General features: G+C 42.0%; 1 pseudogene; it reads right to left on the bottom strand.

The window, feature by feature from the left end:
* The window catches only part of LOC133784965 (peroxidase N1-like), a 56,727-nt pseudogene extending 38,642 nt beyond the window's left edge, over positions 1-18,085 (bottom strand).
* Between the last annotated feature and the right edge of the window lie 671 nt (positions 18,086-18,756).

Below are 18,756 nucleotides of genomic sequence, written 5' to 3'. Positions count from 1 at the left end.
TATATAACTCTTTAGTTGGCTGTGGAAGGATATAGAATTAACAGAACCAAAACAGGGGTTTTCTTATCCAACCCGTACACCATCCTTCACCATTTCTTCTTTGGAGTTTTTGAGCTCAAGGTGGGGTTTCAAGCTAGGAAATCCAAGGGCTGGGTTTGTGGACTTGGTTCAACCATTGAAGGAGGTTCAAATCTGGTTTTGAGGTGAGTTTAGCCATGACTTTCTGGTTTGTACTCTGTTTTTCCTTTAGTTTTTCAGCTTATGGATTCTTGTTGATAGTTTGGATTTGAAGAGGTTTTGATTGAAGTTTAGCTTGGGTTTTGGTGAGGGTGATGTTTAGGGGTTAAATTGAGTGTTTGGAGGAGGTTTGGAGCTGGTTAGAGGGCTTGGTTCCAAGGGAAAACGCATGGGAGAAATTGGTGTTGCGTGCTGTCATTTTGGCTGGTCTGGGCTGGGCGCCGCGGCATGGCTGTGGTGTGCTGCGGCCCTTGGCGTCTGGCAGAGAGGGCTGCCTCTGTTAGAGGGGCGCGCTGCGGCCCTTAGGGTCATTTTGGCCAGAATGGTGTTTTTAGCTTGGGGATTCAAGCCTTAGGTCTCGGGGTTGAACCTAGTACTCGGTTGAGTAATGTTTGATGTCTCGGAGGCTAGATTTTGGTTTGGGAACCCTTTGTTATCATTTTTATTGATGGATCCTATATTTTGGTTATGACCAGGTGACCGTCAAGGAATTTAAAGATTGATCGTTCTCAGGGGTCGTTCTTATAATAATTTTCACTTGAACCAGAGGTAAGAAAACAGTGTATGGATATAGTTGCACCCTGTATATGTATATGACATGCATGGTTTGTTATTGAAGCATGTTGGTTGATGTATGTGGACATGGATTGCATATTAAATGCTAGCGGATGTTGATTACTTGTTTATGGCACTGACTAGTCAGGGACCGACCCTAAAGTCGATGAACATGCATTGAATGGCTCTATGGCATTAATGCTGGACCGACCCTAAGGTCGAAGAACTTATAAGCGCTTGCCTGGTCTAAGACCAGATGTTCATAGCTAGGGCATATGGCCCCGATGACTGTTTGTCACATGGCTAGGGGACGCTGTCCATAGTTACGACTCTAGAGTCGGGAGGAAGGTTATGTTGGTGACCAATCACCATGCACCTACCCTGATCAAACCTATGAAAGAATCACTTATCAGTTAAGCCCTGGTGACCTTATCGTGACATGGCCAAAGGGAGCTGTACCCACTTTTGTGACTTTTGCTACTGTCACCTATCTGTTATGGACTGATAGTCCGGGATGGTTATTATGATCATTGTTGATATTATGCCATGCTTTATTGTGTTTTCTTGCTAGGCCTTGGCTCATGGGTGCTATGTGGTGCAGGTAAAGGGAAAGAGAAGATCACCCAACCTTGAGTGGAGAGCTTGGGCGATGTTGTGTACATATTGGGCCGCTTGACCACCACGGTCAGGGAGTTCTCAGAGGGACTAGGGGTTTACCCTATTTTTGCCGCTTAGGCCGGCGGGGATTGTAAATTTGAAACTATAGCAACTCTTTTGCATTGTAAACAACTTGTATACGTTTTGAAAGGCTCATGAGCAGTTTATTTACTTAATTAAATGTATTCTTTCCTTTTTACTGGTTTTTACACCTTAGCCTGTTAATAACACTTAGATCACGTTTTTAACCAAAGGACTCGGGTAACGAGTCAAATTTTGGGTTCACTGTTCACTGTAACTGTTCTGGGGTAGCCAGGGCGTTACACTAGGGTTCAATGAGTTTCACCAACCTTTGAAGAACAAGACAATATCTCAAATAGAATCACTCTAGTCTCGAATAATTCGAAAGCCAAAAGTCCCCTCCTTGAGCTATCTTTCTCTATTTATAGGCTCAAGGGGGGATTACATGAATTCGTTACAAATATTCTTTCCTAAATAATCGGATACTCAGGAAATTGTGGGAGTTAATTTCGAGATTTACAAAGATCTTTACAAAAATATCATGAAGCATGCGGAACCTGCGACCATACTGGTCGCGGGTAAATTTCAGCTGCCTACTGCTTGTAATTTGTCTTCTGGTCGATACCCTAGCAGAGTTCTACCAAGTGTCAGCCACGTGTCCGAGAATCATTTGCTGCGTCATTCGTACCAGTTTTTTGGATAACACATGCCAATAAGCATGTCGATTCATATCCATACCCAAACATGGTGCTAATATGCACTTCGTGACATTTATAAGCAAATAACGATCCTAATAAGCATTTTCTGGCATTTATAGACAAATATCGATGCTAATAAGAATTTCATTAACATTTACTAGTATTAATAGTCCTCATAAGCATGTCTTTATCAATCATTCAACAGTCAAAGGCCAGGCCCTATCAGAATATCTCATGCTCCCTAATAAGGCACGCATATAAGGCATTTATATCCTATTTAAGCAATTAAACACATAACCATATAAATAGTTACCAAACCCTGAGTCGAGCTTGTCTTTAGTGGTGAGTGTACATGCCCATCTAGTTTTTAGGAACCCTTAACCTTGGCACGCTCTGATACCAAGTTGTAACGTCTTGATAGCCAAGAGTTACACTATGTGTTTTAAATAGTGTTAGACTCTCTAAACGAGTCTCTTGGCCATAAACGTGTAATTAAACGTGATTGACAATTTAGGGTTAAAATTTTTGGTAAAAAGGGATAACCATTTCATTAAAACATTTAATTCAATACATGAGATCCCAAAATAACATTTAAAAGGTTAATTACAATTCAAAAGTTACAACAAGTCGACCTAAGTGACCAAATAGGGCTTGACCCTAGTTTTTTTTAGAAACCCTGGTCGTGGTGGTCGAGCAACCGCATATGTACACGTTGCCACCGAAGCTCTCCAACTCATGGCTGGTTCACTTTCCCTTTCCCCTTACCTACACCACAAAGCACCCGTGAGCCGAGGCTAAGAAAGAAAACTTAACATGCTCATAAGCAGTTAATAACATATTATAGAATCATAACAGGCATGCCTAGCAGTAATAACCGTACTCATGCATGCATTCTATTAAGATAAGTGACTACAGTGTCACACTGGGTCCCATTGCCCTGCATACATGACCATAGAGTCACACTGGGGCCGCTTCCCTAAATAAATACTATAAAGTCGTATCGGGGCCCGTTGTCCTAGAATATAGGACTATAGAGTCACCCCGGGGCCCACTGCCCTATCCTATGTATAACCAGCCTTAGAGCTGGCCCAGCGTACCTGGCACTTTAATTTTCCAACGACCATAGTGTCTATCAAGCGTATTTCACGCTCCTGATTAGGCCTAACCATATCGACCAGCGCTCAGGACGCTATTGCTGCCCTTGACTTATAAGTCAATGGTTATGACCAGCGTTCTGTGCACTATTGTTGTCCTTGACTTATAAGTTAAGCCTTTTAAGTCAGATAATGCAAACAAGCATACATCATTTAACAACTATCTAGATATAGAGCATTCAAGTATACTTAAACAAGCATTCACAGGCATAATCATAATCATGCTCATTCACAGGGGCCCGAGCCCTAATCATATATGCATTTAACAATCGGGCCAAGCCCTAATAACATATATCACGTATTGGGTGCAATTTTATTACCTCTAGTCCAACGACCTCCGAGCACGATCTTGTCCTGAGCCCTAGCGGTACCCTAGTCACAACCATAATAAATTTCATCCATCAATATTGAGTAAATAAAGGCTTTTGGACCGAGTCCTAGCCTCCGGGACTTCAAACTCTACTAAATCGGGTAGTAGAACCTTTCTCGAGCCCTTAGGTTTGAGTCCTCGTACTCACAAACCTCTTATGGTGAATTTCCCAACTAGCATCGCGGCTCACCCCTACAAGGCTGCGCTGTGCCTTAAGTCAGAGAACCCCCCACCCTATACTCCCAAGGACACGTGCTGCAGTGTAGCCCACCAGGCGTCGTGATGCCAAGACGATTTAGGGAACCACCCTAGACTCTGGGTTCATGCGGGTCGTGCCGCTCCAAGAACAGCGCCGCGGAGCAACCCCGTGAACCCAGTTTTTAACATTTTCCTCCAAATCAAATATCCCCAAAACTCACCCCAAATGTGAACCAATGCAAAATTTGAATCCCAATACTAATTTAACATACTTAAAACAACAAAATAACTCCACAACCTCAACCAAATCCCACTTAAAAATCAAAATCAGCACTTTGAGCCTCAATGCTAAAAATCACCAAAAATGAAAAAACGGAACTCAGAAATCACAGGACCAAAACGTTACCTCAGATGGAACTCCACCTCCTAGCTGCACCTTAATTCAATCCCCAACTCTATATCCCTTCGAAACTCACCAAATCGAAGCTTTAACTTCAAAATTTCCAAAGAGCTCCAAGGCACACCAGGGAGGAAGAAGGAAACGTGAGAGAGAGTTGAGTGTTATGTTTCTCTTTGGTTCTATTAGGTTCTGAGTTGGCTGAGTATATAATTCCTTTAGGCAAGTAAATGACTAAAATTCTTCTTACCCATTAGCTTACTCTCTAATGCCCATAAGGGCAATATCGTCATTTGCCACATTTCCCGCTAATCTCAATTAACAATTCATAATTTCCCGTTAACTCAAATATCCTCAAATAGTTACCAAATAATCTTCCCATTACCCGGCTCAGCCCGAGCCGGGTATTTAACCCCGTTATGACTAAACCGCTAACTTGCTCCCTAGGATCACCTCGTGCCGAATAACTCAAATACATCCACATAATAATGTGGTCTCAATCATATAACACACACACACACACATATATATATATTCAAATATGCCATCAACGGGTCAAAATTATTAAAATGTCCTTCTAATAAGAAACGAGCCCACATGCATGCTTAATACACCTAAACATGCAAATACAGTCATATTATAATATAACTCACATAATTCATATAATCACAACACATGTACATAATATTCAATTATTGCCCTCCTGACTCCCTAATCAAGGCACTAAGCCTTATTAGAGAAATTGGGATGTTAAAACATTCCACATCTCCTTGTGACGGTGATGGGTCTTGAAAATAGTGATTATATTCATACTTATATGATGGTAGCATGCACCATGGTAGGCATCAGGGAAAACAACCTCAAGAGAATGAATAATGCTAGCATGCATGTTTGATACAAAATCTAGATTATCAACATCCCCAATGGCTTCCTTCAATTTCATCATGAAATATTTCCAAGAATTGTGATTCTCACTGTCCACCAACACGAACGCAATTGGATAAATGTGGCTATTCGCATCCAATGCCACAACACACAACATGTGGCCACTATACCTCATCTTCAAGAAAGTGCCATCCACACATATCACTGGACGGCATTGTAATGCCCTGGTTACCCCAAGACAGTTACTGTGAACTTTGAACTGTGATTTAACTCGCAAATCGAGTTCTTTGGTTAAAAACGTGCTTCTAGGTGTTATTATTAGGTTAAGGTGTGAAACCAATAAAAAGGAAATGATATATTTTATTTAAAACATAAAAATGTTCATGGGCCCATAAAAACGTTTACAAGTTATTTACGATACAAAAGGGTCATTACAGTATAAAATTTACAACCTGCCGATCTAAGCGGCAAAAATAGGGTAAACCCCCCCTAGTTCCCTTGAGAACTCCTTGGCCGTGGTGGTCAAGCGGCCGCATATGTACACATCGCCACCTAAGCTCTCCACTCAAGGTTGGGTGAGCTTTTCTTTCCCTATACCTGCACCACATAGCACCCATATGCCAAAGCCCAGTAAGAAAACTCAATGCTGCATGAATATAATATCAAACGATGATCATAATAACCATCCAGGAATTTCAGTCCAAAATAGAGAAGTGACAATCGTAAAGTCACTAAGGTGGGTTTCGTACCCTTTACAGATAAATGATCCTTTCACTCGCTTAAAAAAGATAGGTATCTGATGAAATAGTCACCAACATAACCCTATTGAGTGACCATAGAGTCACAACTGTGGGATTCTGTTCCCTTAGCCATGTGACAAACAGTCACCTAGGCCTTTGGCCCTGGCTCTGAGTAACTAGTCATAGACTACACATGCCCTTATAATTTTCATTGAACTTAGGGCCGCTCTAGCATTAATGCTCCATATGAGTCATTCAATACAGATATCGATTAGATCTAATCTTTTATCGGCTCTGCGTTCATGACGCTTATGCTGTTTCTGACTCTTAGGTCAGTAACACGCGACCAGTCCCGATTCTGATTAGTCAGTGCCATACACAAGTAAGCAAGATTTTCTAAGCATTTAATATGCAATCAATGTCCACATTTAACAACAACCATGCCTCTATAATAACCACGCATGTCATATACATAGGGTGCAGTTTTCTTACCTTCGGTTCAAGCGAGAAATAATAAAAGAACGACCCTTGAGAATGATCTGTCTTTTAGTTCCTTAGCGGCCACCTAGTCATAACCAATTGGAATCCATCAATAAGGTAAATCAATAAGAGGTTCGCAAACTAAAACCTCACTCTCAGGACCAATCCTGCACTCTTGGGACTCCCAATCCACTCAAACAGGGTAAAGGAACCCAGCCCCGAGCCTTAAACGTCATCCTGATCCCTAAAATAGGCTTGATGGAAAATGGACTAGCGCTGGGGCACTGCTGGGTAGCGCTGGGGCGCTATCCTAAGTCAGAGAGGCCCAACTCTCTGCTTCAGCCTAGCGCTGGGGCACCACCTGCAGGACCAAGTTTTTCCTGGTTTCCTCCCGTGCGATTTCCCCTAAAAACAAACCCTTAAACCAGCCCCAAACATCACCCAAATATGCTATTCAACCCCTAAACTTCATCTATACCCCAACCTCATCAAAACCCAAGCAACCTTACTCAAAAACTTCCTTTGATTCCCAACTAAACACTTCAAATTCCTCAACTGAAAAAGCATAAGAAAAACAGAGTACAACTAAAATTCATGGATGAATTCTTACCTTAAGTTGGATTTAAGTCCTCTTCAATGGATGAACTAAGCCTCTAAGCTCCAAACTTTGATTTCCCTAGCTTAGTTCTTCAAATTGGGATCAGAACTCCAAAGGAGGAAGGAGAAAGGTGATGATCGTGAGAAGGGAAAACTTGCTCTGTTTTGCTTCAGTTCTTTCTACAGCTTACTAGAATCCCATATAACACTTTCCAAATGACCATATTGCCCCTAGGTTAAATAAAACTATATAAAGGCTAGTAAGGGCAAAAATGGCATTTATCCTCTAAACCCGCTAATCATAATTAACGCTCTCCAATTCCTGTTATTCTCGATACACTCAAATACCAATAATTCATATCCCGTTACCCTTTAATTCCCGGCAACGCTCTAATCATTAAATCACCCCGAGACTCACCCCGAGCCTCGAACTTAATCCCATTATGACTAAACCGCTAATTTGCACTCAAAGATCGTCTCATGTCGAATAGCTCGAACAAATCCACATTATAATGTGGCCTCAACAATTTATCACCGACATGCATACAAATATACAATTACACCCTCAAAGGGCCAAATTACTAAAATACCCCTGTGATAAAATGTGGACCCACATGCATGCATTTAACATCATATTATAATATAATTCACATAAGCATTCATATAATAGTTTAATAGCATAATAAATCAATTATGGCCCTCCCAACCTACTAATCCAACCATTAAACCACATTAGGGATTTTGGGGCATTACAACTATCCCCTCCTTACAGAAATTTCGTCCTCGAAATTTACCTGAACAACTCGGGATGCTTACTCCGCATATCTGACTCCAGCTCCTAGGTCGCTTCCTCGACCTTGCTGTTCCTCCACAATACCTTAACCAAGGTATTCTCTTATTTCTAAGGACCTTGTCCTTTCTGTCAAGTATCTGGACTGGTTGTTCCTCATAAGAGAGATCTGCCTCGAGCTCCAGATCTTCGTAGCTCAAAACATGAGTCACATCAGATACATACCTCGGAAGAGCTGAAACATGAAACACATTATGCACGGCTGAAAATGCCGGAGGCAAGGCTAATCTGTAAGCCACCTGACCAATTATCTCTAGAATCTCAAATGGACCTACAAATCTAGTGCTCAGCTTGCCCTTCTTCCCAAACCTTCTCACCCTTTCCATGGCGAGACTCTAAGGAAGACATAGTCTCCCACTTGGAACTCTACGTTCCTGCGCTTGGGATCTGCATAACTCTTCTGTCTACTCTAAGAAGTGAGCATTCGAGCTCTAATCTTCTCAATGGCCTCACTAGTCCTCTGAACTGCCTCAGGACCCAAGTATCTCCTTTCACCTGTCTCATCCCAATGAATGAGAGATCAACACTTCCTACCTGTAATGACCCGAATTTACTAATAAGGCTTATGGACCTTGATTAGTGTGCCAGGAGGGCGTAACTAGATTATATGTGATTTAAATGACTAAAGCATGTTTATATGACTATTTGGATATCTGTGAAGCATGACTATGTGTATTAGTATGCATGTAGGCCCTGATTAGGTTAGAAGGGCATATTCGTAATTTTGGCCCGTTGAGGGCATAAATGTAAATATCTGTGATAAATTGTTGAGACCACATTATTATGTGGATATTTTCGCAGTTTGTGACGCAAGGTGATTCTAGTGAGCGGTTTAGCGAAAAAGTCATGGAGGGGATTTATACCCGGCTCGGGGCGAGCCTGGGGGTATTTCTGGGAATCTAAGAGGTATATGGGAGGTCATTTGATATTGAGGAATATAATTGGTGATTATTTAGGTCTTGGGAAGTAAGCAGTAAATATTAGAGACATTCGAGGAATTAGCGGGAATTGGGCGTAATGACCAAAATGCCCTTAGAATGATTTAATGGCTTAGGATTTATGGGAGGGCAAATTGGTCATTTGAGTTAAAAGCTGAGATAAGTATCAATTTGCATTTTAGCCTTAGTGGAAAGTTTAGAGGATAGTAAAAACTTAAAGAAATAAAAAGAAAAGAAGGAGGAAAAGGAAAGAAGGAAAAACAAGAGTCTTTTCTTCTCTCTCTCGGTTTGAGGTTTCTTCATCAATTTTTCTGGAATTTGGAGCTAAGATTCAGAGAAGGATTAGGCTAAGGCTCAGCACTAGGGTCCTTAATTTGGCTTGAGGAATTGGCAGAGGTTATTCATCCATTTGAGGTTGATATTCAGTTTCTGGATTTCGGTGTTGAACTGGTTTTCTAAGCTGAGTTTCTGTGGGAATTCTAGGGAATTAAGCCTAAGGATTTGAGGAAGTGAAAGCTAAGGAAGTGTGGAAGAAAACCTAGGTCGAAATCAACCATCAAAGGTAAGAAGTTCTAGCCCTAAGTTCTGAAGTTTCTGCTATGTTCTGCTGAGATTTGAGCTTTAAGCTCAACCATGGTGATTTCTCTATTTTAAGGTGCATGTGATTGAATTTCATATGGTTATGTTGTTTGGGGTGAGTTTTAGGTGTTGGTAGGCTTGCTTTGGGGTATGGTTGAGGTTTGGTTGAGTTTTGGAGAGGTTTGGCTTGGGGAAAATCGAAGGAAGGGGAAAACAGGGTTGGTTGTGCTATGACTAGCGTTGTAGCGCTAGCCTTTGGGCGCTACAGCGCTAGCCCTTATGGTCAGAGGGTTTTTGGGCTCTGTTTGTAGCGTTGTAGCACCCACTTTAGGGCATTGTAGCGCTACCCTATTTCTAGAAGGGGATGTTTAGATTGTTTCCTAGGGTTTTTGCCCGAGGGCTCGGGGTTTGATTCCACCACCCCGTTTGGTGGAATTAGGGCTTCCCGAGGTTAGGTTTTGGAATTGAAGTTTGGTATGGTTCTAACTTGTGGTCATGACTAGGTGTATGCTAGGGCTCGGACGGGATCGTGCTTGAGGTTGATTTGAACAAAGCTATTGGAATCTAAAGGTAAGAAAACTACACCCGGTTATGTGATTATGTTGGGACTAAGAGCTCCCTATATCTGTATGATGTCATAGATGGTATTATGCCATGGGACATGTGATCAACGGCCTAAGAGTGCTGTAAATAATATTTGCAAACAGGGCGCGGCTCTGCCACTGGTAGCTGAGGACAGCTTGATATTCACTGAGCTCGGTTTAAGCGGGCCAGAGTCAGTGGGATAAACAGAGGGTGCGGCCTAAGGGCGTTGACCCTGGTTATCATATGTGAATTGGTTATTAGTATGAAATGATGAACTTGGTATGCTGAATACTTGATTAATGTGAATATTTGGAATGTTGAGTATATGATTATACTGCATGAGTTATCTGGTTGTTTGTTTGATGATTATGTTCTGTTATTGTGTTTTCTTGCTGGGCCTTGGCTCACGGGTGCTACGTGGTGCAGGTAAAGGCAAGGGAAAAGTGGACCAATCCTGAGATGGAGACCTTTGAGGCTAAATGTACATAGTTAGCTGATCGGCTACCACGGCTGAGGAGCAGTACAGGACGGGAAAAAGCCTAAATGTCTGTTTTGCCCTTAGAGTGGCTAGTAGCTGTACTTTTAACCTGAAATTTTGTAAACTGTCTTTTAACGTTATTACTTTTGGGATCCCATGTAAAAATGTTTGATTATCAGAAATGTAGCTTTTGTGGCCAAAATATTTTAACCCTAGTTCAACTACAGTTTTAGTAACACATTTCTAACTAAATTACTTGATTAGCAAGTCTTGCATCTTTATAAACACACAGTGTAACAGTCTTGGCTATCCAGGGCGTTACACTACCATACAACATCTCATAAGTAGCAACTCCAATGGTAGACTGATAACTGTTGTTGTAGGAAAACTCTATCGAAGGTAGATACTTACTCCAGGATCCACCAAAGTCCAGCACACATGCTCCCAGCATGTCTTCCAATATCTGGATCGTCCTCTCAGATTTCCCATCTGTCTGAGGATGATAAGCAGTACTGAACTTCAACTGTGTTCCCATGGCTTTCTGTAGACTCCCCCAGAACTTGGAAGTAAAAGTAGGGTCCCGATCTGACATGATCGACCTTGGCACTCCATGGAGGCGCACGATCTCTCTCACATAGAGATCTGCATACTGATCAATTGTATAGGTAGTCCTCACTGGAAAGAAGTGAGTTGACTTGGTATAGCGATCCACTATAACCCAAATGGAATCATGCTGATCAATAGTCCTGGGTAACCCCACCACGAAATCCATCATGATGTCCTCCCATTTCCACTCTAGGATATCTAGAGGCGGTAATAACCCCACCGGCCTCTGATGCTCAGCCTTGACCTGTTGACATGTCAAGCACTTAGCCACATATTCCACTACATCCCCCTTCATCCCCGGCCACCAATACAACGATCTCACATCCCGATACATCTTCGTGGTGCCTGGATGCAAAAGAGTAAGGTGTAGTATGAGTTTCATCCAAAATCTCTCGCCTCATAACAGTGTCTAACTGAACACATATCCGACCCTTGTATCTCAATAAGCCAAAATCAGACACTGTATAATCTCTGGATGCTCCAGCCAAAACATCGTCTCTGATCTTGATCAGCTGTGGATCACCCAACTGACCCTCCTTGATTCTCTCCAGCAGTGTAGACTGTAGCGTGATATTGGCCAACTGGCCCACCAGTAACTCTATACCAGCTCTGGTCATATCGTCTACTAACTCTCTGGCTATCAGCCTCGCACCATAAATCTGTCCCGAACCCTTCCGACTTAAAGCATTAGCTACCACGTTGGCCTTTCCTGGATGATACAAAATCTCACAATCATAATCTTTTACTAACTCCAGCCAACGTCTTTGTCTCATATTCAAATCTTTCTGCGTGAAGAAGTATTTCAATCTTTTGTGGTTTGTATAGATCTCACACTTCTCCCCATAAAGGTAATGCCTCCATACCTTTAAAGCAAAGACCACAACTGCCAACTCCAAATAATGAGTGAGATATCTCTTTTCATACTCCTTCAGCTGATGTGAGGCATAAGCAATTACTTTCCCTGACTACATCAGAACATAGCCCAAACCCTGATGCGAAGCATCGTAATAAATCACAAACTTCTCCTGATTTGTTGGAAGACTTAGAATCGGAGCTGTAATCAATCTCTGCTTCAGTTCCTGGAAGCTATTCTCACACTTTTTTGACCACACAAACTTTTGATTCTTGCGTGTCAGCTTAGTCAATGAAGTAGAAATCTTTAAGAACCCTTCCACGAATAATAACCCGCCAAACCAAGGAAACTTCTAACCTCAGAAACATTCTTTGGCCTTGGCCAATCTCTGACTACCTCAATCTTTGCTGGATCTACCTTAATCCTCTCCTTACTGACAATGTTCCCAAGAAAAGATACCTAAGATAACCAAAACTCACCTTTCTTGAACTTTGCAAACAGTTTGTGTTCCTTCAATCTCTGTAGAACCAACCTCAGATGTTGCTCATGCCCTGACTCTGACTGAGAATAAACCAGAATATCATCGATGAAGACGATCACAAACTAGTCCAAATAATCCTTGAACACTCTGTTCATCATATCCATAAAAGCAGTTGGGGCATTAGTCAATCCAAAAGACATGACTAAGAACTCATAATGCCCATACCTGGTACGAAAAGCGATCTTCGCTATATCTCCCTCATTGACCCTCAACTGATGATAACCAGAACGAAGGTTGATCTTTGAGAATACCTTTTTACCTTACAACTGATCGAACAGATCATCTATCCTTGGAAAAGGATACCTGTTCTTGATTGTTAACTTATTCAGTTCTCTGTAATCAATGCACATCCTTAGAGAACCATCTTTCTTCTTCACAAACAGAACTGGCGCACCCCAAGGTGAGAAACTAGGTCTGATAAAACCCAAATCTAACAGCTCTTGCTGGGGCCATTCTGTAAGGTGCTCTAGACACTGGCTTCGTCCTTGGTGCCAGTTCTATCACGAACTCAATCTCTCTGTGTGGTGGCAACTCTGGCAAATCTTATGGAAATACATCCAGGAATTCACAGACTAATCTGGTCTCACTGGCATGACCTGAGTGGTGTCAACCACACTGGCTAAGAACCTAATGCAACCTCCTTGCAATAGATCTCTAGCCCTCAAAACAGAAATCATAGGTATGCGAGGTCCATGCACAGTACCAACAAACAAAAAAGGATCGTCACCTTCAGGCTCAAAGGTGACCATCTTCCTTCTGCAATCAATGGTTGCCCCATACTTCACTAACCAGACCATACCAAGAATCATGTCGAAGTCAGTCATAACTAACTCTATCAAGTCCACTGACAACTCTCTGCCCTCCACTGTCACCGGCAAAGATCTGACCCACCTCCTGGATACTACCTACTCCCCAGTGGGTAATAAAGTTCCTAATCCCACAGCATAAAAATCACAGGGTCTACACAGTCTATCAATAATTCTACTAGCAACAAAAGAATGTGTAGCACCAGAATCAATCAATGCATTATAAGGGGTTCCAGCACTAAGAAACTGACTTGTAACTACTGAGGGAGAAGCCTCAGCTTCTGCTTGTGTCAATGCGAACACTCGAGCTGGGGCCAAGCTGTCCGCTTTCCTGGGTTCTTCCTTCCTTGCCTTAGGGCAATCCTTTCTAAGATGACCCACTGCTCCACATGAGAAGGAGGCTCTTGCCCTACACTCTCCCAAATGACGCCTCTTGCATCTAAGGCATTCAGGATAAGACTTCCAGGCCTCATTACCACCTTGATGACCCATTGAAATACCACGAGGTCGCCTATTATAATCTGGAACTGGGAAGGTGTTAGGGACCTTCCTTTTTTGCTCACTGGGGCCTCCACCCCTACCAAAACCCATAAATGGAGATCATGTTCTCCTGAACTCTTTCCTGGCTGTATTCTCTCTCCAGATCTTGTTCTATGTGCTCTCAGCTGTGAGTGTCTTCTCGACCAACTGTGCATAGGTAGTAATCCCTGCCACAGTGGTAATGTGAACATCTCAGGCTAATATAGGTTGTAGCCCCTGGAGAAATCTCTCCCTCCTGGTCAGTGGGCACCAACCCCATGGCAAACTTTGCCAATCGATCAAACATCAGGGCATACTCAGTCATTGATAAGCTTCCCTGAAGTAACCTGTTGAACTCATCAGCTTTTGCTGCCCTGATGGCATCATTGTAGTACTTTTCGTTGAACAGAGTCTGAAACTCTTCCCAACTCAGGGCATTAACGTTTCTAGTTTGGGATATAACCTCCCACCAAATTCGGGCATCCTCCCGAAACATATATATGGCTCAAGCCACCCTCTCATTACCAGTCACCCTCATGAAGTCCAGGATGGTCATCATGCTCATCCACTGTTCTGCTTTAGCAGGATCTGCACTGCCCTAAAAAACTGGAGGTTTTTGTTTCCTGAACCTTTCATAAAGAGGATCCCATTTGTTACCAACCTTTGGTAGCTGCTCAGCTGATGGCACCGATACAGGAGGTGCCTCAGATACACTGGCCACTGCAGGAACATGTTGTTGTCTCAGGAGGCGGAGTTCTTCTCCTTGCCTCAATATTGTAGCCTGCAACTCATTAAATAGTTGCTGCCAATTCGCAGAAGCTGGCTGTGGAATCTATCTCTGGTCATTCTCCTGACCTTGATTATTATTCTGGCCTTGATCACTCTGGCCAACTGATGTATCTGTATGTCCTGGATTCATTCTTATCAACTTATACTATGCTGCAATAGTCAATACGACCAATCAGGTAGTAATAACTAAACCTCTTGCCGCCTTACAGTCCAAGAACAAGCATATAATTATCAAATTCCACAGTCATACAAATATATAAATAGATACATGATCACAACATTTATCACTCAACATGTATCAGATAATAGTTCACAATCAACAATACTAATAAGTACGTGCCAGCAATATCAGTACTAATTAGCACACTATTGCGGTAGATACAATATTCAAGGCACAGCCTTAACATGGTGTCTCATGTATACAGGTAAAGCATTCATAATATATTTAAGCAGTTAAACATATAACCACGTAAATAGTTACCAAACCATGAGTCGAGCTTGACTTCGGTGACAAGTGTACATGCCCAGCCAGTCTACAGGAACCCTAAACCTTGGCACGCTCTGATACCAAGTTGTAACGCCCTGGTTACCCCAAGGCAGTTACTGTGAACTATGAACTATGATTTAACTCGCTAACCGAGTTCTTTGGTTAAAAACATGCTTATAGGTGTTATTAATAGGTTAAGGTCTGGAACCAATCAAAAGGAAATGATATATTTTATTTAAAACATAAAATTGTGCATGGGCCCATAAAAACGTTTACAAGTTATTCACGATACAAAATGGTCATTACAGTATAAAATTTACAACCCGCCGATCTAAGCGGCAAAAATAGGGTAAACCCCCTAGTTCCCCTGAGAACTCATTGCCCGTGGTGGTCAAACGGCCACATATGTACACATCGCCACCTAAGCTCTCCACTCAAGGCTGGGTGAGCTTTTCTTTCCCTTTACCTGCACTACATAGCACCCATGAGCCAAAGCCCAGCAAGAAAACTCAATACTGCATGAATAGAATATCAAACGATGATCATAATAACCATCCAGCACTTTCAGTCCAAAATAGAGAAGTGACAATCGTAAAGTTACTAAGGTGGGTTTCGTACCCTTTTATAGATAAATGATCCTTTCACTAGCTTAAACAAGATAGGTATCTGATGAAATAGTCACCAACATAACCCTATCGAGTGACCATAGAGTCACAACTGTGGGATTCAGTTCCCTTAGCCATGTGACAAACAGTCACCTAGGTCTTTGGCCTTGGCTCTGAGTAACTAGTCATAGACTACACATGCCCTTATAATTTTCATTGAACTTAGGGCCGCTCTAGCATTAATGCTCCATATGAGTCATTCAATACAGATATCGATTAGATCTAATCTTTTATCGGCTCTGCGTTCATGACGCCTATGCTGTTTCTGACTCTTAGGTCAGTAACACGCGACCAGTCCCGATTCTGATTAGTCAGTGCCATACACAAGTAAGCAAGATTTGCTAAGCATTTAATATGCAATCAATATCCACATTTAACAACCAACATGCCTCTATAATAACCACGCATGTCATATACATAGGGTGCAGTTTTCTTACCTTGGGTTCGAGCGAGAAATAATAAAAGAATGACCCTTGAGAACGATCTGTCTTTTAGTTCCTTAGCGGCCACCTAGTCATAACCAATTGGAATCCATCAATAAGGTAAATCAATAAGAGGTTCGCAAACTAAAACCTCACACTCGGGACCAATCCCGCACTCTCGGGACTCCCAATCCACCCAAATGGGGTAAAGGAACCCATCCCCGAGCCTTAAAAGCCATCCCGAGCCCTAAAATAGGCTTGCTGGAAAATGGACGGGCGCTGGGGCACTGTCCCAAGTCAGAGAGGCCCAACTCTCTGCTTCAACCTAGCGCTGGGGCGCTAGGAGTGGCGCTGGGGCGCCACCTGCAGGACCAGGTTTTTCCTAGTTTCCTCCCCTACGATTTCCCCTGAAAAACAAACCTTCAAACCAGCCCCAAACATCACCCAAACATGCCATTCAACCCCTAAACTTCATCTATACCCCAACCTCATCAAAACCCATGCAACCTTACTCAAAAACTTCCATTGATTCCCAACTAAACACTTCAAATTCCTCAACTGAAAAACCATAAGAAAAACAGAGTACAACTAAAATTCATGGATGAATTCTTACCTTAAGTTGGATTCAAGTCCTCTTCAATGGATGAACTAAGGCTCTAAGCTCCAAACTTTGATTTCCCTAGCTTAGTTCTTCAAATTAGGATCAAAACTCCAAAGGAGGAATGAGAAAGGTGATGATCGTGAGAAGGGAAAACTTGCTCTGTTTTGCTTCAGTTCTTTCTACAGCTTACTAGAATCCCATATAACCCTTGCCAAATGACCATATTGCCCCTAGGTTAAATAAAACTATATAAAGGCTAGTAAGGGCAAAAATGGCATTTATCCTCTAAACCCGCTAATCATAATTAACGCTCTCCAATTCCTGTTATTCTCGATACTCTCAAATACCAATAATTCATATCCTGTTACCCTTTAATTCCCGGCAACGCTCTAATCATTAAATCACCCCGAGACTCACCCCGAGCCTCGAACTTAATCCCATTATGACTAAACCGCTAATTTGCACTCAAAGATCGTCTTATGCCGAATAGCTCGAAAAAAATCCACATTATAATGTGGCCTCAACAATAAATCACCGACATGCATACAAATATACAATTACGCCCTCAACGAGCCAAATTACTAAAATACCCCTGTGATAAAATGTGGACCCACATGCATGCATTTAACATCATATTATAATATAATTCACATAAACATGCATTTAATAGTTTAATAGCATAATAAATCAATTATGGCCCTCTCAGCCTACTAATCCAACCATTAACCACATTAGGGATTTTGGGGCATTACAGGCATGATCTAAATCCCCTTCTACAAACCTCAAGTGAGAAGAAGCAATAAAGAAAGAGATCATCCTGTGTTACAAAAATCAGTTGTTTTACCTGGATTATTTTGCTGCAACATGTGCAAGTAAGAAGGTACCTTGGAGTAGGAGTCTTCAGGTGTCCCTCTCACATAATCGAGTGCCTTCTCTCTGCATCTCCATGCCTTTATATAACTCATATTGATCTCAAAATATTTCTTCATATCATCCTTTATGTTGTTTGCTATGTAGCTAGTGCCATCAGTAGCATATTTGCTCTTGATAAGGTGCTCAATGACCCAAGGTGCTGCTTGACAGTGGTTGTTCTGTCGCACTTCTAGTGAGCACATATGTACACTATTGTAAATAGTGATCTCAAACATGGAAGATCGCGCTAGTTTTCCCCCTTAATCTCCAACCATAGTCAGGATCCTTGCAAGTGATATACCACACATCAACATCAGACTTCTTCACCACAAACTCAAAATTATTATTCATTGCGAAGAAAGCCGGTTTGGTTTTCAAATCTACCTTGTTCTCAAAAGTCTTCCCAATGTGTATTTCTCCCAACGGTGCACAAGATGAGGAGGTTTGTGATCGACTAATGACCATAATATCTTCTTTCGTAAACATGAGAGCACTTCATCTTCTATGATCTTTTGTTGAAAATATTGGAACTAGAGCTTGTGATCTGTTATCTTGTGTTCCACCAGGATGATAAGAGCTTGTGCCAGGTGTTCGACGTCCTTGACTTGGTAGGTCTGCCCGTGCAATAGGACGTACTGGTTGTTCTTGTACTTGTTTGACTTGCAAATCACGAGACTTGTCAATCAACACTTCTGCACTATAATACTCCTCTGAATCGTCCCCCAACCCATCATTAAATTCAACTACTAGATTGTCATTCACATAGGGGTCGTACTCATACAGGTTGTCCCTCAAGACACCAATAGGACCTCCAGTTGGGATATCAACACCAACAGTACCCACAAGATCTCTCACAGGAGCTCTTTCTGGAACAAAAGGGCCCACCTCACTATGAAATTTATTAACCCTAGGACCGAGAGTGGAATATGGATCTTCAATGACAATCTTCTTAACAGGAGTGACACACAAGGCAATCCTTTTTTGCGATGTTATTCCTAAGAATGCACGGACACCAAGATCACTTTCAACATGAACGAGTGCAAATGGTTGGTCGCTGCATGTGTAAGGAACCTCCAATTTCAACCCATACATCTCTTTATCAACACAAAGTTCCTTGTGCAATATGTCAAGAAGTT

The sequence above is a fragment of the Humulus lupulus genome, chromosome 6, assembly GCF_963169125.1.
Source record: "Humulus lupulus chromosome 6, drHumLupu1.1, whole genome shotgun sequence".
Lineage (NCBI taxonomy): Eukaryota > Viridiplantae > Streptophyta > Magnoliopsida > Rosales > Cannabaceae > Humulus > Humulus lupulus.
Note: the sequence above shows the minus strand (reverse complement) of the source record. Positions and strands in the feature narration are given on the sequence as shown.